Source organism: Triturus cristatus, chromosome 3_2 (genome assembly GCF_964204655.1).
Source record: "Triturus cristatus chromosome 3_2, aTriCri1.1, whole genome shotgun sequence".
NCBI lineage: Eukaryota > Metazoa > Chordata > Amphibia > Caudata > Salamandridae > Triturus > Triturus cristatus.
Window position 1 is genome coordinate 217,384,736 of NC_140584.1, and position 25,541 is coordinate 217,410,276.

The 25,541-nt window shown below is 44.3% G+C and overlaps 1 protein-coding gene across 4 annotated transcripts in view; it reads left to right on the forward strand.

The window, feature by feature from the left end:
• The window catches only part of LOC146857044 (histamine N-methyltransferase A-like), a 504,499-nt gene that overhangs the window by 19,732 nt on the left and 459,226 nt on the right, over positions 1-25,541 (forward strand). For 2 of the 4 annotated variants that reach the window (XM_085647541.1, XM_085647540.1), the window contains exon 2: positions 25,282-25,435. The exons of the other annotated variants lie outside the window; for them this stretch is intronic. The gene's annotated coding sequence lies outside the window, so the exon portion shown is untranslated. The remainder of the gene's footprint in view (positions 1-25,281; positions 25,436-25,541) is intronic. 4 annotated transcript variants of the gene reach the window in all.

Consider the following 25,541-nt stretch of genomic DNA (forward strand, 5'->3'; position numbering starts at 1 on the left):
GGCTCTGTGGATGTGGGGGATTTCGGCCAAGGCCTGGTCAGTGGAGTGGAGGTTTCTCATCTCCATTGAGGTATTGGGGTCTGGTGTTGTGGAGGTCTTTGTAGGTGTGTGTGAGCAGCTTGAAGGTCACTCTTTTATCGACGGGGAGCCAGGGGAGGTATTGTAGGTGCCGGGTGATGTGGTCTTGTCATGGCATGCCGAGAAGTCTGGCTGCGGCGTTCTAGACGGTTGGGAGTTTGTGAAGTAGAGATTTGTTGATTCTGGCATAGAGGGCGTTCCAGTAGTCCAGCCTGCTGGTTATGAGTGCGTGAGTGACGGTTTTCCTGGAATTAGGGGGAACCATTTGAAGGTCTTGTGGAGTATGCAGAGGGTGTTGAAGCATGTGAAGATACAGCGTTGATCTGTCTGTTCATGGTGAGGGGGAGTTCAGTATGATGCCAAGGTTGCAAGCATGGTCCGCGGGAGTGGGGGGGCTGCCGAGGGTGTGGGGCCACCAGGTGTTCTCCCACACAGAAGGGGTGGATCAGAGGATGAGGACTTCCATTTTTTCTGAGCAGAGCTTCAGGCAGCTGCTGCACATTCCAGGTTGTGACGTCCTTCATTCCTTCCTGGAAGTTGTGCCTGGTGATGTTGAGTTCCTTGATGAGAGAGAGGATGTGCTGGGTGTTGTGGGTGTAGGATACTATGCTGAGTCCGTATTTTCTGACGATGGTTGCAAGGGGGGCCATGTAGATATAAAGAGTGTGGGGCTCAGGGAGCATCTTTGGGGTACTCCTCATCTGATCTCTGTGGGTTTGGAGAGGAAGGGCGGGAGTCTGATTCTTTGAGTTTGGCCGGCTAGGAAGGAGCAGATACAGTCTAGGGCAGTTCCCTGTATACCTGTGTCGTGGAGTCTGGTGGCTAGTGTGCAGTGGGAGACAGTGTCAAAGGCTGCTGAGAGGTTTAGTAGAATGAGGGCTGCAATATGGCCTTGGTCGAGGAGTGTGCAGATGTCATCCATGGCAGCTTGGAGGGCGGTCTCTGTGCTGTGGTTACTGCGGAAGTCGGATTGGGATGTGTCAAGGATGTCATTGTATTCCATGAAGTTCGTCAGTTGGATGCTGACGCTCTTCTCTGTGACTTTGGAGGCGAAGGGGAGGATGGAGATTGCAAAAAAACGGGAGAGAGAGGGTCCACAGGAAAAGTTTAACGACCTCCACAGACACTTTCCCAACCAACTCTCGCAACAGAACAATGGCGGACAATCAACTGCACCCTCGAAACAGGCACATTCCCTGACAACTGGAAGCATGCAGAAGTCAAACCCCTCCTCAAGAAGCCCTCCGCAGACCTGACAGACCTCAAGAACTACAGCCCAATCTCCATCCTCTGAAAACACAATAAATTGTCTCGAGGTCTGTATTATTACTAGGTGCCTACAGGCATCCTGCACTACTCATAAGTACCTAAGCTCAACTAAATTTAAAATGCCATATGGGCAACCCTTATAGGGAAACGGAGTCCCATCACTCACCCACGGGTGATGTGCTTCATCATTTGGGTTCTCCTCCCGGCTGTAACTCCTAGTACAGCCGAGGGCTACAGCCCACGCACTGTGAGGGAGGAGCACAGGGATGTTTTATTGGAATGATCTCATAGGATAAACTAGAATCCACGATATGATGAGCTGTGGGCTATTAATAGGTGACAGACACAGTGCAAAAAACCAAAAATTAGTGAAGTTAAAACTGGCTACTAAGAGAAAAATGTGTTTATTGTATATATCTTAGTGTCAGGGTTAAAACCAGTGCTAAGGCAGTTGTGAAAAAATAAACTGCTACTGTCTAGTTTTAGAGGGTAGGTCGGTCTACATGTTTCAGCTATCTGTGACCAAAAAGTGTCTAGCCTTCCTCAGGACCTAAAAAGTATAAGTTACTGCGTCAAAGAATACAACAAAAATGTTTAGTGTGAAAATATGTAAATGAAAAAATAGAAAGATGTAACTTATCGCACCAATTATATTATTCCAAAGTTTGTCTGCAAACCTGTGTAGAAAACAGACAAAACAATAGATGAAAAAAGGGTACTGGTGAAGCAGTGTTCAAAGTAATAAAGAGCTAGTAATAAAGACTCAGTCTCTTATACAAATGCTTTGCGTTATATTGTAAAAAAAAAATTGAAAGGACTCACCCGAAATGTACGGGTAAGAAACCTCACCTCACATGGCCACTGCTCAGGACGTGAGGCACTGCACTATAAGGCGTTTGTCTATGAGTATGTGTGATGACACTCCTCAAAGGCACAGGGTGAGCGTCTCCGTCTTCCACAGCCACATGTGGGATATAGTCATTGGATTTAAACCAGTAGTATGCATACTGCGCCTGCACACATAGGTAATACACATAGAAGTCTGGAGCAGTGAACCCTCCCTTCTCATAAGTCAGCGTTAAAGTAAGCCAGCTAATTATAGGTTGCTTGTTCCCCCATACTAACCTCAATAATTGAGTTTGTACTGTTTAAAAAAAATGTTTTGTCAGTGGGATTTGAATATTGCAAAAAAGATTTAGATACTTAGGTAGGATGACCATCTTTATTACAGCTATGCGATCTACCAAGGACAACGGCAGGCGGGCCCACCGGTCAACCTGCTGCACTAAGGTGTTATAAGCCTGACTATAATTCACCCTGACCACCACCTCAGGGTCTCGATGCACCCATACCCCGAGGTACTTGACCGGTTCTTCCGACCATACCAGTGGGTACTCCATTTGGGGTGGGGCCGTAGCTAGCGTTAGAGGGATAATGACAGATTTCGCCCAATTGATTTGTAGCCCTGAACGGAGGCCACATTTTATATATTCTCTTATAATCTGGGATAGATAACTCTGGGGTTTACGAACAAGAAGGAACATATCGTCCGCATATAGGGAAATCCCGACCGGCCGTTGATTAAAATTTAGGGCAGCATCCCTATGCCTCTGTCTTATTTTACACGCTAAAGGCTCTAATACAAGTGCAAAAAGAAGGGGGGGACAGAGGACAGCCCTGTCTGGTACCGCGTTCTATCTGAAATGGTTCTGATGTGAGGCCGCCCAATCGAACTCTCGCTGAGGCGTCAGTGTAGAGAACCTGTATCCAGCGAGTCAAAATGAAGGGAAATTCCATTCTGTGTAAAATATATATCATATATTTCCACTCTATAGAGTCGAACTCTTTTGCAGCGTCCAACAGAACTGCCACAGCCGACAAGTCAGGGTTAAGCACGTGGAACATGGCAAAGATGGTACACAAGTTGTGGGAAGTAGAGCGTTCCGGAATAAACCGAGATTGATCTGGGAGCACCAAGAGTGGCATCAAAGGCTGTATTTTGGTGGCCAGAATTTTTGCTAAAATGTTTGCATCCAAATTAATAAGTGAGAGTGGACGATATGAGTAACAGTGTATGGGAGACTTATCTTTCTTCAGGAGAGTGATAATGAGGGCCTGGCGCAAGGAAGGAGGGAGAATCACTGATTCATGAGCTTCCGCATACATCTCTAGTAAGTGTGGTATGAGGACGTCCGCATAGGCCTTATAAAACTCCGCCGTCAGGCCATCTGGCCGTGGAGTTTTATTGTTGGAAAGAGAGAGAATGGCTTCTCTGACATCGGCCTCATCAATGGGCTGACTTAGGTATTCTCTGTGGGCATCGGTGAGCCATGCACAGGCAGCGTCTTCTAGGTAGTCATTCATAGCTGCATCATCCATGCCGCCACGTGTGGCATAGATACCTGAATAAAACCTCTGGAATTGTTCCAGTATAGCATGAGGTGTGTAGTGTGCCGTACCATTACAGTCAATAATGTGGTCAATTGGGGGATTGTCAATTCTAGAGCGAAATTTTCCAGCTAGATTTCTACCCGGCCTCCCCCCTTCCCCGTAGGCTCGGGCCACATGTCGTTTAGATAGATACCTCACTTACGTATCTGCTAATGCCCTATATTCCTCCAGTTGTTCGTGGATTTGCGCCAATATAGCCGCGGTCAGAGGTCACTGGTATTGTTTCTCAAGCTCCCCTAGTCTTCTCTCTGTCTTGGACAACTGGCCTCTAAGGTCCTTAAGAATCCCCGCTGAGGTACTTATACACACCCCTCTGATCATCACCTTGAAGGCTTCCCACAGTCACCTGACTGTCCACAGAGCTCACATTCAAGTCAAAATATTGTACAATAGCCTTTCTAACAGTTTCATTATAAATCGGATCTAACAAAGCCTCTGCCCTAAATTGGTGGTGGTGCGGGTTAGTGGGAATGTGTATATCAAGGACAACAGGGTTGTGGTCGGATAATGTACGCGGGAGCGTGTAGAGATTTTCCACCCACCCATTGGCCTGATCCTTCAGCAGCCAGTAGTCTAACCGCGACTAGCTGTTAAACGCAGGAGTTATGTGTGTACCCTCCCGCACTCCCTCATTACGTAATCGCCACAGGTCCACCAGCCCCATTTCTGCCATGGCGTCCCTTACACATTGTGCCACTTTTTGAGTTTGCACACCTGCTGGATTAGATTTATCCACTAAAGGATCGAGATGGGTATTCAGGTCACCTCCCCAAAGGATCGCCGACTCAGGCCAAGTGCGCAACATATTAAGCATGTGCAGAAAAAAGGCGCTGTATCATCTACAACAGGACCATACATGTTCACCACTGTCACCAGCGCCATTCTCAACTTTCCTTGCACCATTGCCCATTGGCCCTCTGTATCTACGCAGTTATGTATGGGTTGGAACGGTACTCCTTTTTTAATAAGAATAAGGACACCCCTTGAGTAGGTAGAATATGATGAGGCCAACCGATAGGCTGCCCATCTGCACGCCACCTTGTCCTCTGTGTATTTACTCAGGTGAGTCTCCTGTAATAGAGCGATCTTCACAGCGTGTCTATCCAGCTGTGCTAATACTTGTCTAATCTTCTTTGGGGTATTTAATCCCCGGACATTCCAAGTTATACATTTATACATTTCCGTGGTCATCTGTAGTGAGAAGCAATGCGACTGATATGGCGTGGTATTATACAGAGCATGCACATATATCTACATACAATACAGGTATCATTGCAATTCCAATCAAGGTACCTCCAATATAGTAAACCAATCCCGCCCAGCCCACCCCCCACCCACTTCAGCAACCCCAATTTGCCAAAGATAAGACCCTCATGGAAAAACCAACCCAACAACAACAACATCCTATCCCATGTCAAGTGGGGAATGCCCATTGTGGGGGGTCGCAGCGGGAAGTCCACTCCCAGATCTAGGTGGGAGGGGGCCGCGATAATCTATTTTACCCTCCTATCCATAGCCAATCCACCGGATCCTTGTTAAGGAATATGGTGCAGGGTATCAAACAGATTTATAAACCTTTAGTCACAACAACACACTATTAGGTATATCCCAATCCATCAACCACATGACTGAAGAAGCCTGTACTGCCCCATCTGGTAACATTTATATACTAGCAGTCATAGCCACAGTAGTACACTAAATATCGGAGGGGTGTCTCACTCCGGGTAGGTCGTTTGAAGCCCGTATATACTGTAAACGTAACCATAGAAACATGTAGCGTGACTCTGGGCACTATCCTTCACGCACAAATATAAGCATCCAATATGCATTCAGTGGGCTCAAGGCCCCTTACTACTCAGTCATCAACATACGATGTGTGGGCCGGAGAACTACGCTGCCGGCGCAGGGATCTAGCGTAGTCCATGGCCTGCTTAGGGTTGGCGAAGATCTTGGCGTCATCTGTCCCTCCTATTCGCAGTCGCGCTGGATAGAGCATCGCGTATGGGATCTGTTCTTTCATTAGTAGTTTCTTCACATTTTGGAATTCCTTCCGGGCCGCCTGTACTGTCGCCGTAAAGTCTGGATAGAATGAGAGAACGTTACCCTGATAGTTAATCGTGCCTTTTTGACGTGTGATGCGCAGCACAGTATCACGGTCTCTAAAATTTAACAGCCTGGCAATGATTGGTCGTGGAGGAGCGCCAGGAGGACATCTGAGACATTTGAGAGGTTCTCCGTGCCACATACGTCCCGCAGCAGTGTCTCCATGTAGTCTTCTAACCGCCCCACATTGGTGGATTCTGAAATGCCCAAAACGCGTACGTTATTGCGCCGGGATCGTGCTTCAATATCTTCATTCTTCGCCTGGATAACAGCAAGCAGTTTCGTGATGTCGGACATTTTCGTGGCAACATGCTGCAGTCCATCTTCAGCGTCAGAAATGCGCTGCTCGGCTTCTCCAAGTCGCACCACCTGCCTATCAAATTTTGCTGAAAAATGGTCCATTCTCCCATTAAAGGCTTCGATCTTGCCATCTATGGCCTGAAAGCTGGCCTGGATGGCAGACAGCGATTTTTCGAGTGCTGTGGGGTCCTGGGATGTCGCATGTAGCTCAGAGTCCGACGCCGCATTATGGGTGGACTTCCCACCTTTCCGCAATTCAAACGTGTTTTTTTTCCGGTTTCCCCATCGTGTATACCCCAGCTGGGAGGCCCTGCGCAGGTAGAACACAATGCCGCAAAATTCATGGCGGCGGATGCGCACTTCAAACACAAACCAGAAGACTATTGTCTGCGTTGCCAGAGAGCAGCACCAAACGCCACAAAAATGTGCACCCCCGTATCTTACTCCTCAGGGGACCGGTATCTTCAGCATCTGAATGCAGGCTGGGTAGATGTTGGGCCCAGGAGATGTACTGCTATGATAAGAAGCACTCGTGGCGTGTAGCGTTTCCGCAGCAACGCAGGGCGGCAACCAGTGTCTCCTAGAATGTCCACTTCAGTTATAATGCCGAGAGTCCCCACCACAGTGGTCCAGCCCTTAAATTATCAAGGGGGCACATGTTCAAGAGGCTGTGCAGAGTGAAGAGCAACCAACCCTTCCAACACTAATGTGGTGTGCCCCAGATCCTGCCGTGGTACAGGTTAGACACAGCTTGGTCCCCTCTGCTGTGGGGTAGCACTCCGTGCTTTTTTTTCGTTTTGCTTCTGTTCACCATGCAGTCTGGTATATGTGCCTTTCCTGTTTTCCTCTTATAATGGGACCATAGAGGCTCCCAGCAGCGTCTATGCAGTACAGTGCACTTAATATGAGGCATATGCTCGCCCCGAGATCAGAGAGCAGGGGTTACACCAGGGGGGGGGGGTCCCGTCAACACTGCCTTCCCGCCCGGGTGAGCTCCACAGGCGGCGTGTTTGTCTCCGTCCCCGTCAAAACCTACCCTCCGACCGGCATCAAACAGCACAACGCACTCCTCGGACGCTGTTAGGGAGCTCATAAGATGCGTTTGTCACGCTCATGTAGCCTCCATTTTCTCGGGTCCGAGGCACGTCGTTATTAATACCTCATCCTCTGAAGCCTTGATTCCGGGGACAAACCACCTCTCAATCGCCCTCAGTTCCCGCAGCAATTCTTCATGAGATACCGCAGTAAATGGCCCGGTAGAGGCAGGATTCTTGCAGGATTTTGATCAGCGGCCGGCAGAGCAACGCTACTGTGCAGCCATCATGCCGAACGCCAGGCTACGCCCCTTGAAATGATATAATGGGTGCGATAAGTTATATCTTTCTATTTTTTCATTTACATATTTTCACAGTGAACATTTTTGTTGCATTCTTTCACGCAGTAGCTTATACTTTTCAGGTCCTGAGGAAGGCTAGACACTGTTATAGATCACAGATATCTGAAACATGTAGACCGACCTACCCTCTAAAACTAGACAGTAGCAGTTTATTTTTTCAAAACAGCCTAAGCACTGGTTTTAACCCTGATACTAAGTGATACACAATAAACACATTTTTCTCTTAGTAGCCAGTTTTAACTTCACTAATTTATGTTTTTTTGCACTGTGTCCGTCACCTAATAATAACCCACAGCTCATAATATTGTGGATTTTAGTATATCCTATGAGATCATTCCAATAAAACATCCCTGTGCTCCTCCCTCACAGTGAGGGGGTTGTAGCCCTCGACTGTGCTAGGAGTTATAGCCGGGAGGAGAACCCAAATGATGAAGCATGTCACCCGTGGGTGAGTGATGGGACTACGTTTCCCTATAAGGGTTGCCCATATAGCATTTTATATTTAATTGAGCTTAGGTACTTATGAGTAGTGCAGGATGCCAGTAGGCTCCTAGTAATAATACAGACCTTGAGACAATGTATTGTGTTTTCAGAGGATGGAGATTGGCCTGTAGTTCTTGAGGTCTGTCAGGTCTGCGGAGGGCTTCTTGAGGAGGGGTTTGACTTCTGCATGTTTCCAGTTGTCGGGGAATGTGCCTGTTTCAAGGGTGCAGTTGATTGTCCGCCGTTGTTCTGGTGCGATGGCAGGTGTGGCCCTGTGGAAGATGAGTGGCTCGCAGGAGTCCATTGGTGCTCTAGAGTGTATGCTCCTCATGGTCTTTGTGGTGTCTTCTGTGGTGACAGGGGACCATGCGAGGATGGTCAGCTGAGTGGAGTTGCAGGTGGAAGGTGTAGGGTCGGTGCCTTGGTTCGGTTTATCGAAGTTGTCATAGAGAGTCCTGATCTTGTAGCGGAAGAAGGAGCCAAGTTTGTTGCAGATGGCCTGGGAGGGAGGGACATCAGAGGTTTGACTGGGGGGTGTGGTGAATTATTGTATGATTTTGAAGAGTTCCTTGGAGTTGCAGGAGTTGGAGAGGATTCTGGCCTGGATAAAGTTCCTCTTTGTAGATCTGATGAGTTTGTGGTGTGCTGTAGTGACGTTCCTATGGGCGGTGCGTGCTTCTGGGGTTTTGCTGTTCCTCCGCACTTTCTCGAGTCTTCTGCGCGTGCGCTTGGATTCTCAGAGGTCTGTGGAGAACCAGGTGGCTTTCGTGGTGTGTTGCCTGTCGGAGTTCTGGAGAGGTGCGAGCATGTTGGCACAGTTGGCGAATCATTTGTGGAGTTCTTTGGCTACAGAGTTGGCATCGGTCATGGTGGGTGGAGGAGGGTGGCTGAGGGTGGAGGCAAGGTGTTCTTTGGTGATTTTGGTCCAGTTTCTCTGCTGGTGCGTGCCGTTGGTTTGTGTGCGGTGGGTTTTGAGAAGGAGAAGTGAACACAGTCGTAGTCCATCCAGGGGAGTTGCGTGGTGTGGCCGAAGCGAAGGTTGATTCCTCTGGTGAAGATGGGGTTTAGAGTGTGTCCCGCCTTGTGAGTGGGGGTGGTGGCAAGTTGCTTTAGTCCGAGGTTGGCGAGGTTGTCTAGGAGGGTGGCGGAGCTGGGGTCGCTGAAGTTGTCAAGGTGGAAATCAGTACGTAGTCCATGGAGGTGAGGGCGTGGGGTGTGTTGGTGTTAGTGTACGGGGTGCACGGTCTGGGAGGTCTGTAGGCGAGAGTTCTGCATAGAGTTGTTCTGGGAAGCAGAAGATATACAGTATCCCTTTTCCCTAGCACTCAAATTCCAGATATATATTTCTCGTTCAAGCTTATTGGCCACTTCAGGGCTGCCAACCCAGATCCTGTGCAGAGCAATGCAGGCTCTTCCCTGCATTGCAGCAGATCCCTTCAGTTCATCTTGCCCCAGCATCTTTACAGCCCCTCTCCTCAGCAGTGACTGCCTCATGCAAGATCACCTCCAATTTCCCTCCTGAACAATTGGTCTCTCTCCTTCAAAGCAGGATCAATGCAGTCTCTCCTGGCAGGTTCTCAGAACTCTGCATGTTTCTGATCCCTACCTGGTAAGGAAGGTTAGCTGTAGTTACCCAATACCTGGAGTACAGTGAGTTTCTCGGCTGCCACTGGTGTGGAGGCCCCAGATGTTAGAAGAGACATCTTGGCATGCATTTGCTTTAAACTTGCTGTCCCATCTTTATATCAATGTTGCACACAGCATTTGTGTTTTCTAATAGTACTTTTGTAGGCACGTTTTAGGCAGTTCCTACCTTTTGATTATTCCACTGAGAGTGGTCTAGCCATAGCATTTCTTGTCAGTAGCTAGTAGGAAGGTGGAGTGGAACTATGGGCCAGATGTATCAAGCATTTTTCCCATTTGCAAACGGGCCAATTCGCAGAATTGGCCCATTTGCGTACGGGAAAAAGCCTTTTGGGATGTTTCATCCAAAAAAAGGCATTCGCAAAATAGGAAGTCGCAAAAATTGTGATTCCCTATTTTGCGTATGCATTTAAGGAATCGCAATTTGCAATTCCTTAAATGAAATGCAGGAAGCTAAAATAAATTGCGACCTTGCAACTTCAAGTTGGTGGTAATATGCGAATTCCATGAAAAATTCACTTTTTTGCATTTTTCAAGGTGCCATGTGGAGTACATTCATGCCCTTAGGGCATGTATGTGTGCCACATGTGCACACATGTATATTCCAGGGGTGCAACAGGGTGTCCATTTCGCACCAATGCACTCTTGAAATTGCATGCACAATTTGCGAGTACCTATTGGGCAGTTACAAATTGTGCATGAAATTCCCATTCATTCCTATGGGCCTCTAGGCCCATAGGGATGAAAGGGAAACCATTCCTTATTTGCGACTCGCAATTTGTGAGTCGCAAATAAGGAATGTGTAGGAAATGCAATTTATTTTGCGAAACCTACGTACATTGCATTTTGCGAGTCCATAATAGCGAATCGGTAATATTTGCTATTATTGGACTTGCAAAAGGCAATTTTGATACATCTTGCCCTATGAGTCTTCTGTCAGCGTGACCCGAAACAAGGTCACAAAAGAAAGAGTGGCTGCCCCTAGTTAACTACTTGTTAACTTGTGGAGGGTAGCCCTACCAGTGAACAATGCCCAAAACACCAATTTGCCAACAGTATAAAAGCAAAAAATAGCTAAGAAAAGCAACATGGTGGGTGGCATAAGTTGTGGCATGTGTTGTATGCGTTGTAAACCATAACTGTTGGATTTCAGTCGTTTTACACATTTGCGCCAGAGCCATACCTCAGTTTTTAACTGTGTATTATCAGCATGAAATCAGTTTATACTCAGTAATGATATTTAGGATCACATTTTCACAGGAAAGACTTTTTTTGGCTTGGTCATAATGTGCTGTTATTTTACTAATCTTCATGTGATTTTCCCCAAAAAGTCTCATCCACCTCAGCTACTTTCAGGAAAGTTTTAAGATGTGCAAGTACCCTAAATGTAGCAGAAAACTAGATCCAAGCACTGGGTGTTTAAGACGTGGTTCCCAGCACCAGAAGTAATCAAAGGTATTGCCTCCATACTTATAATGAGTGACTGTATTCAGTCTAGATCCACAAGCAAACCAAGTAAAACAGTTTTTTAATGCAATCGAAATTCGTAGCTTTAGGTGTAATGCAATTCATAAGCAGTTTAGTTTTTTTGTTGCTATTTGTAAAGGAATTCCAAAGTCTTGCAATTGTAAGAGTTTGCAATGTCAAACCAAATGTTTTTTATGTGATTTTTAGGAACAGGGTATAGACCAGGCCATTTATGTTGCAGAGCATATAAACTGATTAAGAGAATATTTTGCCTCTCCCTTGTATTCTTATTGCCAAGGTCTCTTTCTAAGCAGTACGGAACCTTTTGTAGCAGTTACAAATGAAAGTCAACTGATTAGCACTGTGAGGTTAATGTTGTGCAGGCTTGCACTCCAGAAATGGGACTCTTGAGGGAGGAGAGATGGAGAGAAGACAATGTTTGTGTCCTTGGGAATGAGGCACACACATTTTTGGGTGCTCCTCATAACTGGCATATGAGAATACAGGTGTGTGTAACTTTATAAACTATCTACTTGCCCAAGAGATGGGATGCTTCAGAAATATACCTGCCATGTTACAAAATCTAGTTGTCCCTTTTGATGTCATGCAGCGTGTTGACAATTTATGGCAACGTCCTTATTATATCAGAGCACTGATAATAGTCTCTGCTATTATGCTATGACTCTTATTATATCTAACTTTTGATTATAGCAAGACACATTTTTCCATCTTTTCAGAAATGTACAAGCAGGGGTTGGAAGTAAGACGGAAGTAATATTTCCAGGGTTGGGATGCATGTGAATCTGTACACACCTACACATTTACAGGTTTAAGGGTATTTATCCATTCCTCTCCAGTACTAGAAAAGATTAGAAATGTACTTCTCTAAAGGAAAGAGATCGTGGCATCCTACATTTGTATGAGTAGCTCTACAAAAGCAATTAAATAAAGCAAAGTTAATTAGTAGTTGCTATAAATCTGTTTTTAAATGTAATTACTGCAGATATCTATGTCTGAATTGTCTACTGTACATGTATATCCCCTATATACAGTGACTGGAAAAGTAAGACACCTCCCTCTAAATCATGAGTACTCAAAAACTTTTTCCAAGGAGCCAAACTGTTCATCTCTGGTGTGACCGACAGCCTCATTAATGGCAGCATCGTGGTGGGGCGTGGGAGGTGTAAAATGGGAGTAGGGTAAGCAAGACATGTACATCTTCCACACTTGACCAAACTGTGTGATCCTGGCCAATTGTTTTATTGCACTTTGCTTATTGCATTGTTGTCAGTGTGAGGGAGGAAGGAGACATGAATGTTTCTAAATTCATGTCTGAATACTTTGACTTTAAAAAAAAACTTTTGCAATACACTCTTATAATCTCATGTACTAAGGTGAAATGCGTCCGCAGGTTAAATGAAACACACTTTTTTGAATTTTGAAGAGGCTTCTGTGCTTTTTTAATTTTTTTTACTTCAGTTCACTGTAAATCAATGCATTGCATTTATTTAATATCTTTATGAGTATTACTGCCTTGTAAATTAAACAGTAGCCTAGTTCTGCTGTTTAACCAGGGGCTGCATTTAAAGATCAGGTGTATTGCATGCGGCCCCCGGACTCTACTTTGAGTATCACTGCTCTAAATGATAGTGTTAAACAAAGCAGCTTCAAAAACGTTTAGTGTTGCTCGAATATGAATTTACCTTGAAAAAACAAAAGACAGGAGGCGTCTGGCAATACAGAAACAAATGGTTTAATTAAACACTGCGGCGGGGAATACAGCTTACAGAAAGAGGTCTGAGGACTGTCTCAAAGCACAATCATTCCAAGCAATTGTTATACAGTTTTGAGAGCAATAATGTGGAGCTTGTCTGTGAAGCCATAAATAAAAGGTCCCTGGTAACAAATGCAGGTTGGCCTTGACCTTGTGTGGACAAAATGTGGTCCTATGGGTAGTGTGTCCAGATGTCCGGCATGAGGAGAGCGTGATCACTGCATGTACTGTGTATGTTGTGTCCTGATTGGTTGCGTGTTCCTAACTCAATGTGGCATCTGACTTTATGATGTTTGGGAATGCTTGATCCCTTCTGACCTCAGTTTCCTGTTCGTGTGTTTGTCTGCCAGATACGTGCCACCCCACTTTTGACCTGTCAATCAATTACCGCGTTCCTGGGTTGCAGAGCCTGCCCAATCAGTGATTTTCGAGTCGGGGTTGATGGAGAGTTCATGACGGGCGAATTTGACAATAGCGAAGCGATTTCGTTTGTGTATGCAAGTTTACCATCATAAGCATTAGCATTATTTTTATCAATATCAAAAGTAGTTAAGGAAATAACCAATTATATTAAGAAAAATTATGATAACCAGTGTTAGTATCTTGAAGGAAGTGGCCCAAATTAGGGTCACTCGGGTCACTCACGGCCACCTATATGCCTTCCCAATAAATGAAGAGTCGATCAGTCAGTAGAGAAAACAAAGCAGTTAGTTTATTCGTAATACGCTGCAGCGGAGCCCAGTCTGATCAGTCTCCTTAGATGGCTGCCAAGGGGTCTTATCTCTCTCCACACAGTAACACAAATGATACAATTCCGACACCTTGAGAGTCCCACCCAAACTGGAACTTCCCAGTTCAGGCCATAATGAACAAAGAAGGCACCTACGGTGGGCAGTGCCACAGGGCAGGGAACATGCTATCTCCGTCCCAAGGCCGTTCGGCAGCTCTCTACTATGGAAAGATGTGGGAACAAGTGTATCTAACGGTAAAGGTATGCAACAATGGATAGTATATTCATTAGTGCAGTAAAGCTTCAACCTTGAGAAGTACAAGCTGGAGGCGCAGGGCAGCCTGTCTGCAGAGACAAGCATTATGAGACACTCAATCTTAGTTACAGGACAACATGGCGTCAATAAAGATGGCGCCATGCATGCTAACTTAACAAGGAATAGAGGCTTGAAGATAGCAAAGGGGGCATTGTTTTAATCATGTGCATCACGTAAATAACATTTGAAATCTAACAGATCCTCCTTTTAACATGCATGCTAAGAAGCTTTATTGGCACCATCAGGTCAGGGTCTTTACAATTCTAGAGCTGAGAGGAAAAAAGGAATATGCGTACATGCAATAAGTATTCAAATATCCCTTTGTCTATATTTATTAAATCCTGAATACCTTGCATCATCATAACTCTTGCATCAGAATCTCATCTTGGGGGCATAGGAAACATCTTTGGACATTGATGCACAGCATGCACAACAAGCAGGGAGGCAGTGTATACACAGGCAGCATGTCAGAATTACACCAGCTAAACCAATAAGGAAAGTAAGGATCTTTCAACCCCAGGTAGCGAGCAAACTCCAGAACCATCCTGTGAATGACCAGGTACTATTATCCTGATGTATCTCTGATGCTATCATATGCGATTTCTGTATGGCAGTGTAGAAAGTGGGGACGTGATCAGGGATGTACACACAACAGCTACTACAGATGACGAAACAGGCCCCACCCCGGTCAGCCAGGATAATGTCTAAAACCATACGATTTTGAAGGGCAACAAGTCTCGTAGCCTGGACCTCTACTTATTTTTTTTTTTTTAGAATTTTATAGAGCACGAACTAGACACGAAGATATCGGGTATCAGAGCGCTTTACATGAGCACCAGTTTCGTTACACAAGAACACGTTCATTTTTTTGTTAGGCAAGGGGAGATTAAGTGATTTGCCCAGAATCACAGGATGTTGAGCGTCGTCACGGAGACTCGAACCCGGTTTTCCAGCTTCGAGGTCGACTGCTCTAGCCATAAGGCTACATCCTCGCCACCATGATATTGGTCAGTATTCCTGCAGTCATATTAATTATTCCTTCCACCACCCCGTAACCCTTCTAATATTAAGACTATTGGCCTTGGGGCCCCAAATAGGTATGATGACTTTCATGGCATCCATGAACTGCTGCAATTTGGTGTCTGTCTGATCAATGTCATCGGTGGTAATCATTGTTTTAGTTCAGGGCGCACGGGCCCCTCTTCACTGCAAACAATGATCCTTATGATAATTGGGAGGAGCTATATACACGGGTGGCAGAAGGTAGGAAAGGGAGCACCTCCCCAAAGACCCTTCAGGGATCCCAACAGAACCATGGTGCCCACACACAAAATAAACATTACATGGAGGGATCAAGGGTGGACTTCTTGTTCCTCTTAAATTATAAGTAGTGTTGCAACTTCTCACCCCCACCTCTATGTCTCCTACCCCCTGGACACAGAAAGAAGCAATAACGTCCACCACTGACAAGGGTATTGGGTTGTCCTCAGTAGCGTTGCGGGCCTGGAAAGACTGGTAATATTCTGATGAGTTGAACTGTAGGATATTATCTCTCTCCACCTGAGACCAATTCCCCCCTCTCACTCCCTTTTATGCCTGCATGCAGGAGCTCAGAAACAACCTGCCAAATGGCTCTCGGCCTGTGGGGTTACCAGGGGGAGCTCTATTCCTGGAGCGCACGTTCTGTGTCTGGGTACGAGAACTGGTACTCTTGCGCTCCAATGTATCATCCTGGGGAAAAGAAGTGACCATGCTAAGTAAAGCAAACCACCCCTTACAACTATGAACATATGACTAGGGCATGGATAACAGATTCTCACTTTTATGAATTACCAAGGGCAGTAGTCCACATATCCAACACTTTGTCGTATTGTAAGCAGCATGCGTCTGATGCAACGTTTGAATAAAGAGATTATCTTTATAAGGCTCTCTATGTTCCTTCTTGTGAGAATTCAAAGTAACAATTATATGTTCAGGGGAATATAGGCGTAGTGCCAATCAAAGCATGTGCAGGATATTTCTCCTCGAGGAAGTACGTCACCCCAAGTACCAATATCGAAGAGATCAAGATAATCCGCACAAACACAATCTTGTTTCTAACAGACCAGGTGGACCAAACAGGCCCATTTTGCTCAGGACGCGGAGCTGCGAAAGGCTGCTCCTCCTCTTTAATGGGGTGGCCAAAAGGGATACATGTATATTTTCCTCTATTCACACAACAACAACAGAAGAGTCTTACACTTGGAGCCAAGCTGGAATGAAAAGAAAAATTAAAAGGAAACCAGGGCAGTATATTGTTCATTAATCGTTGGCTCTTTTGAGCACCGGCGGTGGAACTGTTCGTCCAGCTCGAATCCGATCCCACGTTGCAGGGCAAGAACATTCTCCTCGAAAACACCATCCACTTGTCCTGTTCGGTGACTGTCCGAGTAATGCACCAAGTACTCTGTCCCTAAACTATTATTGGTACCACATGCAAGGTACACGCACTCTATTCTTCAGCAATGCAGTCCATCCCTACTAACCTGACTGTCCCTCTGGTGCACTGTTCTTCTTACGGGGACGCAAATTGTATCTCAGCACTCCAGGGACAGTAGGGTCAGGGAACAAGGGGTCAGGCTCAAGGGAACCAAGGGGCAAATGGGCAGACCTTGAGAGTCCCGCCCAAACTGGAATTTTCCTGTTCAGGCCATAATGAACAAAGAAGGCACCTACGGTGGGCAGTGCCACTGGGCAGGGAACATGCTATCTCCCTCCCAAGGCCGTTCGGCAGCTCTCTACTATAGAAAGATGTGGGAGCAAGTGTATCTAACGGTGAAGGTATGCAACAATAGATAGTACATTTATTAGTGCAGCAAAGTTTCAACATTGAGAAGTACAAGCTGGAGGCGCAGGGCAGCCTTTCTGCAGAGACAAGCATTATGAGACAGACACTTGATCTTAGTTACAGGACAACATGGCTTCAATAAAGATGGCGCCATGCATGCTAACTTAACAAGGAATAGAGGCTTGAACATAGCAAAGGGGTCATTTTAATCATGTGCATCACGGAAATAACATTTAAAATCTAACAGTGTGCTTCATCATACCTTCACATCCATCAAAGAAACCAGTCATGGCTTTGCCCTTTTCAATCAAACTGAACTATGAACCAACCACTTCCCAAGCACCAGTTTCTTTCAGAGTTTACGCTTCATGCTAAATATTAGTTATATTATTAACATATTCACTAATTACCATGCTATTATCCTGCACATAAGTACAATATTGGAAGACTTCCAATAAACAGCACACAACACCTTCTTTTGTGAGCAAAATATCTAAAGCTCTGTTATTCTGAATTACCACTGCATGGATGACAATAATCTCCTCATTAATATTAGTGAAATCATTTGCAGTATTAGCAGCAACTCAATGTACTGAGGTGGATAACTTGCTAATGTTCACATTACTCAAAGCCACACCGCTAACAGTTATAAACACTAACCCTGGGCGTAGTTCACGAAGTAGCTCTATGCGTGTCTACGCAAAGTGCACTTCGCACTACGCGAGCTACGCTTAGCACTTCGCGAACTGCGTAGTACCCTGTTTGCACTCTGCAAGAAGCATCCGGCACTGTGCAATCTTTGAAAACGGCATCTTGCACAGTGCGAGCTGTAGTTTTCTGCCACTCGAGTAGATTTTTACTCGAGTGGCAGCTTTCTCAACGCGGACTGGTAGTTTCTCATTGTGAGCGGTCGCGAGCATACGCGACTACTCGCAATGAGAAACCTGACCTCCCCACATTGAGAATCTTGCCAGGAGGTTTATTTTCCACGCTCGAGATCGGCAACTTTATGTTGCTGATCGCGAACGTGGGAAAAGTCTCGCCGGGATGTCATTTTGCTTGCTCGCGGTCGCCAACTTGACGTTGAGGACCGCGAGCAAGCAAAAAATTACCACTGCACTACGCTAAGCGTGTTTGCACTGTGCGAAGTAGCGCAAACTTCGCAAATTACGCGAGCATAGAGTAGTGCTTTGCCCAGGGTTAATAAACACCCTGAAAATATCTGTAACATCTTGACAAAACACATATTTCACTATTTTAATGTCTCAATTAATTCATCCAATTTATTTACTTACATGATACATTTTCGCTAATACTATGTAGCAGGAACCAACCCAGTTATAGTAAATCAATGTTAAAATAAGCTGCTTTACCATATACATGATAAATTCCCCAAAATATAGGTTCATTACCTAACATATAACCTCGGCTAGCTGTTTAACACTGTTAGACTTGGCATCCTTGGCATGGTTTCCCCTGACTTTTTACCTCTACCTCCTATATTTGTGATGCTGTGCTGGATTTTGTTTTCGTGGTCCTAGATGCATTGGGCACTTTGCCACTGCTGATCAGTATCAAAGTGAAAGTGCTCCCTGTAAAAATTTTTATTACAATTGGTTATCCATGATTGAAATATTTGATTTACTGGTAAGTCCTTAGTAAGGTGCACTGTGTGTGCCCAGGGCCTATAAATTAAATGCTACTAGTGGGCCTGCAACACTGATTGTGCCACCCACCTAAGTAGCCCAGCAAATGTAACTCAGACATGCCGTGTCTGTGCACAGTTCTAACTGCCATGTTGCCCTGGCAAGTGCACCCACTTGCCAGGCCCTAACCTTCCTTTTTCTTACATGTGAGACACCCCTAAGATAGGCCCAAGGTACCCTTGTGGCAGGGTGCAGTGTATGTGGAAGGTAGGAGATATACTGGTGTGTGTGATATATCTTGATTGTGAAATACTGCCAATTTTGTTTTTCACTATTGAAAGGCCACCTGTCCCATAGGATAATATGGGAGATATTTTGTAAGATCTTAAAAATATAACTTCCCATTGGGACAAGCAGAGAATAGAGTTTAGGCTCTCTGAACTCATAATTTTATGACCAATCTATTAGTGAAGATTGTTTTTAAATTGTGTATTTCAAAATTGCTTCTTTAGAAAGTAGGCATTTTCCTACTTAGCCATTCTGTGTGCCTGTGCTGGTTTGTGTATTGACTGTCTGGTTTTGGAGTGACAGGGGCTGGGGATGTGCATTCACAGTAGACAGCCACTGGGGAGGTTGAGGTGTGGCCTGCCTGTCCTGGATGACTCAGACCTGAGCTGAATAGACCTTGGCTGCAATTAGTAGTGAGATGAGCTTTCCTTGCACCTGAATAGGGCCTGTCTCCCTTGCACCAATGCTGTCTCCACTTCATGTGGTCATGCTGAACCAGAGAGGACAGAACTGGTTTGGACTGGGCTCGGAGACCATTGCCACAAAGAGAACAAACACAAAATGGGGTATAAGTAATGGACATTAAACCCCAGAATGTTATATCACATCTGGACTCAATAGGATTTTTTCCAAGGAGAAGAGCTGGAGAGCTCCTAGGAGGAGTACTGCTCCTTTGATGTGCACTCTTTGTGGTTAGCCTGCAGATACTGCTTCTGCCAAGGAAAGAACAAAGACTGGAACTTTGCTGAGGAACCTGCTTGAAGAAGAATCTCCAAAGATCCTGTTTGTGCTGACCTCCTGTTCTAAAGTTTCAGGGACTCAAAGACTTCACCTGCAACCCACTGAAAAGCACCTGATCTCCTGTCTGGACTACTGCATTCAAAATTGCACCAATTCAATTCCTGGACCTTGAGAATTGTGTGGATGGTGTTGCAAAGCAAAGAAAACCATTTCCACTGCTGTCAGCGACACTGCTGTGACACCATGATCTGCACCGAAGTCAGGGGCACCGCTCGTAAAGTGAACGATGCACCACCCTGCCTGCACTGCCGCTCTAACGCACTTCAACACCTCCAGTTATTGGCCTTCCTGACTCCAGCGCTCTCACCGACTCCGTCACTGCCAGCACCTGCATCCTGCTATCACGGCACTGATAACCGACTAGGGTCACTCCATGAACTTGCCGACTTCGCTTCGCCTCACCGGAATCAATGCCTCACCGCCAACGCAACTGACTTCCCCTGTCCTGGATTTGACATGTCGCCTCTTCACGGACTCGATGCCTCACCTATCCTGTGGCAGCCAGGGAGCTGGCGTCAACCTCAGCACTGACGTCTCAGCTCCCCAAGGCCATGCATCATCATACACACTTATTTTCCAAGGTACAGTTGGTTTGGGGGTCCATGTGACTCTGAGCCCAATGCTGGGCACCTTGCTGTCAGCGCTGTACTTTGGATTTATTGCTGTCACAATATGGTATTAGCCCCAGGTGGAGCTATTTGTTTTCAACAAACTTTATTTTTGAAATAACTATTTTAAATGCTATTTTACTACATTTATGCTTGATTTTTGTCATTTTGGTCTTGTTGAGTTTAGATAAAGATACTTTATTTTCTCTAAACTGGTGTGGTGTCCATTTGTGGTGTTATCTCTGCGTTACAGTGTGTTTTGAGTACAAATACTTTACACATTGTCTTTTGGATAAGCCTGTCTTCTCATGCCAAGCTATCAAGGTGGTGGGCAGGGGTTACCTAAAGTGTGTTCCCCCTTACCCTGACTAGAAGCAAGGGTCCCTACTTGGACAAAGGTACCTACCTCTGCCAAGTAGAGACCCCCAGCTCTAACAAACAATAACTACACTTACTCCTTCCAACCATTTCTGAAGCTCCCCAATCATTTTGTTTCTCACACAGCATGCACTTCACCCCTTTCGTTTCTGATTAATTCTAAGATAAATATTTGATTTTCTAAATTTCTCTTCAATTATTTCTTACAATTGAATCTCTCTAGCTTCTTCAACATTCCGACTCATTTTCACTCATCTGTCTATGAGTTCTCTAATATAGTTACGCTTCGTGTTAACCAGCTTATACATAACATAACAGGTGTATTTGTAAAGCGCAAGAATACCCAAAGGTGTCGGGGCACTGAATAACAGATGTTTATTGTTACCCAACTCAGTGGTACTCATTTTATCAACCTCAAATGGATGAAAGGCTGAGTGGACCCACGGGGATTTGACCCTGTGACCATGAGGGCGAACACACGCCCCTGCAGTGGCTACTTTAGTCCACTGAGTCACCAGACCCGGCTTTAGCCACCAGACCTGCTTACATACACTCTTTTTATTATTTACATTAGTAATTTGATATTGCATGATGGTACTGTCATTATGGATGTCAGAATCCAAATTCTTAATCTTAGGCAACACATCAAATGGCAAACTATGAAGTATTTCAAACTCGAAAAACAAATGCTGTTTCCATAAAACAGATACGTATATATTACATGACAAAGAATAGGATAAAACAAGTTTCTTGTATGTTATTCATCTGTAACAGAAGTAGGCAGATATGTACATATATATCAATCACTAGGGCTCATCACCACTCTGTACCTCGTAAGAAATAGAGCAGAAATATTTTTCTTAGAATTCTCAACAGAAACAACTTTTACCTGATCTACTAATTATTGAAAATCCTATGCCATAATCACCTTTGATTTCAGAAGCAAACTCAACAGGAGAATGTAAACTCACTAAAACTGAAAATAAAATTAATAAATTGAGAATCGTAACAATTATTTTTAGAGTCAAGCACAATTTGTTAAGAGTAGCCATCTTCTGTTCATAAAAATTCTCAAAAACAAAATCTAATTCCCTAACAAGGTGCTAAATTGAAAATACTTCATCTCCGGTTCTCAAAAGTAAGTGAACATGGGCAGATATAGGCAGGCAAAACAAGTTTTTAATCCTTAGAGTTCAATGCGCACATAAAACTATCTTCAGCAGGATGCCTAGGGCACAAAATCATTCTTCTCCAAAAGGCATTCACTACTAAGATAGGCAAAAGGAAAATTCTTCTAATTCAATTTCTAGTCTAAGAAAGTATTGCAGGTACACAGTGAAGATGATAAATCTTCTCAATGATTCAATATTCAGTTAATTGCTCCATTAGGATTATTCAGTGTTTATCACCATAATTTCTCAGTTCAAGACTATTCACGGAGAGTCATCCAATAGATACTGATAGTCTCTCAGATCAATGTTTCTTTTTTCCTTTGAATATTTGTCAAATATGCCCATTCAGGTGCTGCATACTTCCTGTTTGATACCCTTATTCTTTTTGATCTTCCGTCCTTAGGCTGTTCAGAATCGCCACCAATAAGATCTGTTACTGATTGCAATGCTCTTCTTCCTTTTTTTCACACCTTCAGACCAATCAGCTTAAATAAAGCTTTTATCTTCAGTCAGATTTGTCCAATTTTCATCTTCGTCTGTCTCATGATTTGCATAACTTTCAACAGGGGCACCTCTGACTGCTCTTGAGGGTTTTCAAAGTTAGAGTTTTAAAAGTTTGATTTTCTTGTTCTTTTTGTTATTGGTCTTTATGATCTTGTTGTTCTGGAATTCTTTGTATTCTTCCTTTTCTCTATTCCCCCCCCTCAGGATCCACATAGTGAACTTGTGCTTGACTGTGAACTAGTGGTACGTATCACCACTTATTCATCTGCAGTCTTCTCTCTCTTGTGAGACGTGTGAATTTTATGTGGCATTCCTCTATACTTAACAGCAGTATTGGTCACCAATAATACTTGGTAGGACCCTTTCATCTGGAATCCAGATATTATTTCCTCTGGTGCTCGTTCACCACAGCCTAGTCTAGGTCATGGCAGGGTTCTTCACTTGCTGAAGGTGTAGCCACATTCACCTGGTGAGTGACAGTTCATAGCATATCAGCCTAACTCTTGCAATAATCCAAAACTAGATAATCATTTATGTTTACACATGCAACTGAAGGAATACCTGTAATTCTCATTCCTCGGCACATCAGAATCTCATGAGGAGAAAACCCAGTAACAATACCAAGGGAAAGTTATCTGGCTACCTCAATATTGACGGTGCACAGACCTTTGCTAGCGTTGCTTTCAGAAAGTAGGGGCTGTCTCTACAACTTCTCATGCTCTGGGTGATATGAATAATTGAATTTCTGTTCCAACTTCAGTACCTAATAACCTCATTTTTTAAATGTGTTCCTATACCTGACTCCAAAGAAGCTGGTAAACAGAATCTAGGGATTAATCCTGACAGTAAAAGCTTGGCTACACTGAGCGCATCACATCGCCTGGTGTGCGCATGGCCAGCGGCTCAAAAGACATACAACCACAAAATATATCTCAAATTGTTACATGTGTTATTTCCACAAAATCAATTTTTTATTTTGTATCGGGGTCTTTTGACCTTCCTATTTGACTCATGGACATATTAGGTTTCCTACTGACATTTAACTGTATATAATGTTGGCACCTTTATAAAATGTTGGATATACCAAAAGTTTTTAAAGATGGCCACCATACCATCATATCTAATGTGTAGGCCATGAAGATACATTACTATCTACAACAACGTTAAATCATGCAAAACAATCCTTCCACCAGTAACACCCAATGTTCATTTTTCCCTTTTGAACATCCTGCTTTTTCCATCCTTTTTTTATCCTCTGGCAACTCGGTTTGCAGTTTCCTCATCTCCTTAAATGATTGAACTGACATTGACAAGAAGATATTTTTGATTGGCAATTGCACAGAGTAGTTAGTACTCTAGCGTACAGTAGCTCTCGACACCAGCCTAGGGCCTGCGTACTTGAATACGGGCATGGTGAGGACACGCCAATTGAGCGCTAAAGGCACACCAAAGGCAAGCCCTTCTGCTCCCGAATGGCCCAGGAGCCAGGAATTATGCCTTTTTGTCTACAGATAGTCTCACTTACACTGCCTCCCAACTGCTTGACTGCTTGCCCTTCACCCCTTTACCACTAGAACCTTTAGTTTTTTCAGTGAATTTCTAAGGCTTTTTAAATTTAAAATGCAAATTCCTAACTATAACTTACCTGTAACCTTTGATTTTTTCAGTTAATTTTCATGTTTTTTTTAAGTAGCAATGGTCTTTGCAGAATGGTGTGAAAGGGGGGGGGGCTCTGACCAGCTCTCAGAAATCCCGTTGAGTAGGACCTATAGAACGAACCAGGAGGGCTTCTTGATTCCCAAGGTCCTTTAGCATCAAATGCAAAAACAACAGTAGATGGACAGAATGTAGAACAATGTTATACATTCACCCCAGTACAAAGATATGGGCCTAAATCCATTGTTTTTTTGCTCACCATTCCATTCCAGTTTGAACCCAACCATATGCAAATCAGTCTGGACCCTGTGCCTCATGGGAACAGTCCAGCCCGAACTGCCTAGCCAAGTCCTCCCTGGACTGGTCCTAAGATGCTTGTTTCTGGTCCAGGGAGGACCTGGCTTGGCCGTTCGGCCAGGTCTAAACTGGGGTGGCATGGTGAGCAAAAGAATTATGGATTTAACCCTGATCTCTTGACTGGGGGAGAATGTTTTGATTTCTTCTGCATTCCGTTCATCAATTGTGTGTCTTTTCCTTTAGCATCAAAGACAACTTTATTCCCCAACCAGTAGTATGCCATGAGACGTGTTTGCAGAGTGGTGCAGAAAGGGGGTGAGGCCTCCGAAAACCTCTTAGCAAACTGACTGTGTGGATCTTGCTGGAGGTAACAAGAGGGATACTTGGCCTCCAAATTCCCTCAAGAGCCAAGGACACTTCATCCTCCAACTAGTACTATGCTAGGAGGCATGTTTGCAAAATGATGGAGAAAGAACGTCTTTGATGATTGCACAGGTAGTGCCTGTATGATTCTATGAGTGCCATTGCCAAGGGCAGATTGTGAATACCGGGTGTTTTTAACAAAGTGAAAAACCCATATATGGACATATTTTACATATGGTTTCAATGTAGTTATTTAGTAAGATACTAATTTAACTCTTCCATTTGTAATAATTTGTCGAAATAACTAAATCATAAATGCATTTTCCTTCTTCACAGCAACACCAGAGGTCGCAATGACATCAGCAGTCATTAAACAAATGAAAAAGTGAAAAATAGATATATAGACATATTTTACACAAAGTGTGTGTCTATCTCTTTAGTAACATATTGGTTTAACATTATTTTAACAACACATTTATTAAAAAGAAAAGTTAAAAAAATAACTCAACATCTGAACTCACAAATAGAACATATCTACCAAACAACCATCAAACTACCCATTGTTACCCAAACTCATGGGGAATAAAAAACTGTTGCCAAACTGGTACAAAGCACAATCTGAAAACATCACATTACTGGGAAAGTAAGTAATATCTTTGGATAATATACTGTTCAGTAAAATGAATAGGAAGTATACACCCACTCCTCCTTCTTGAATCTTCTTTTCCAGGAGTTTATTGTGAGCAGTTGGTAGATTTTGACTGGAGTCTGTTTTTGAATTCATGGAATAACGTCTCTAACTGCCGGTCAAGCAGAAGGAAGCTGGAGGACCATCTACATCAGTGGCAGCAGCAACAATTCCCGGGCACAAAGTCCCATTAGAGGTACATACTACTTCAACAGATATGGCTCCAGAGTTTTCAAGAATGCCCACATATTACATGAATTGTAGTTTTGTTATAACAGCTGGTGAGCAGTGTGTTATAGCTA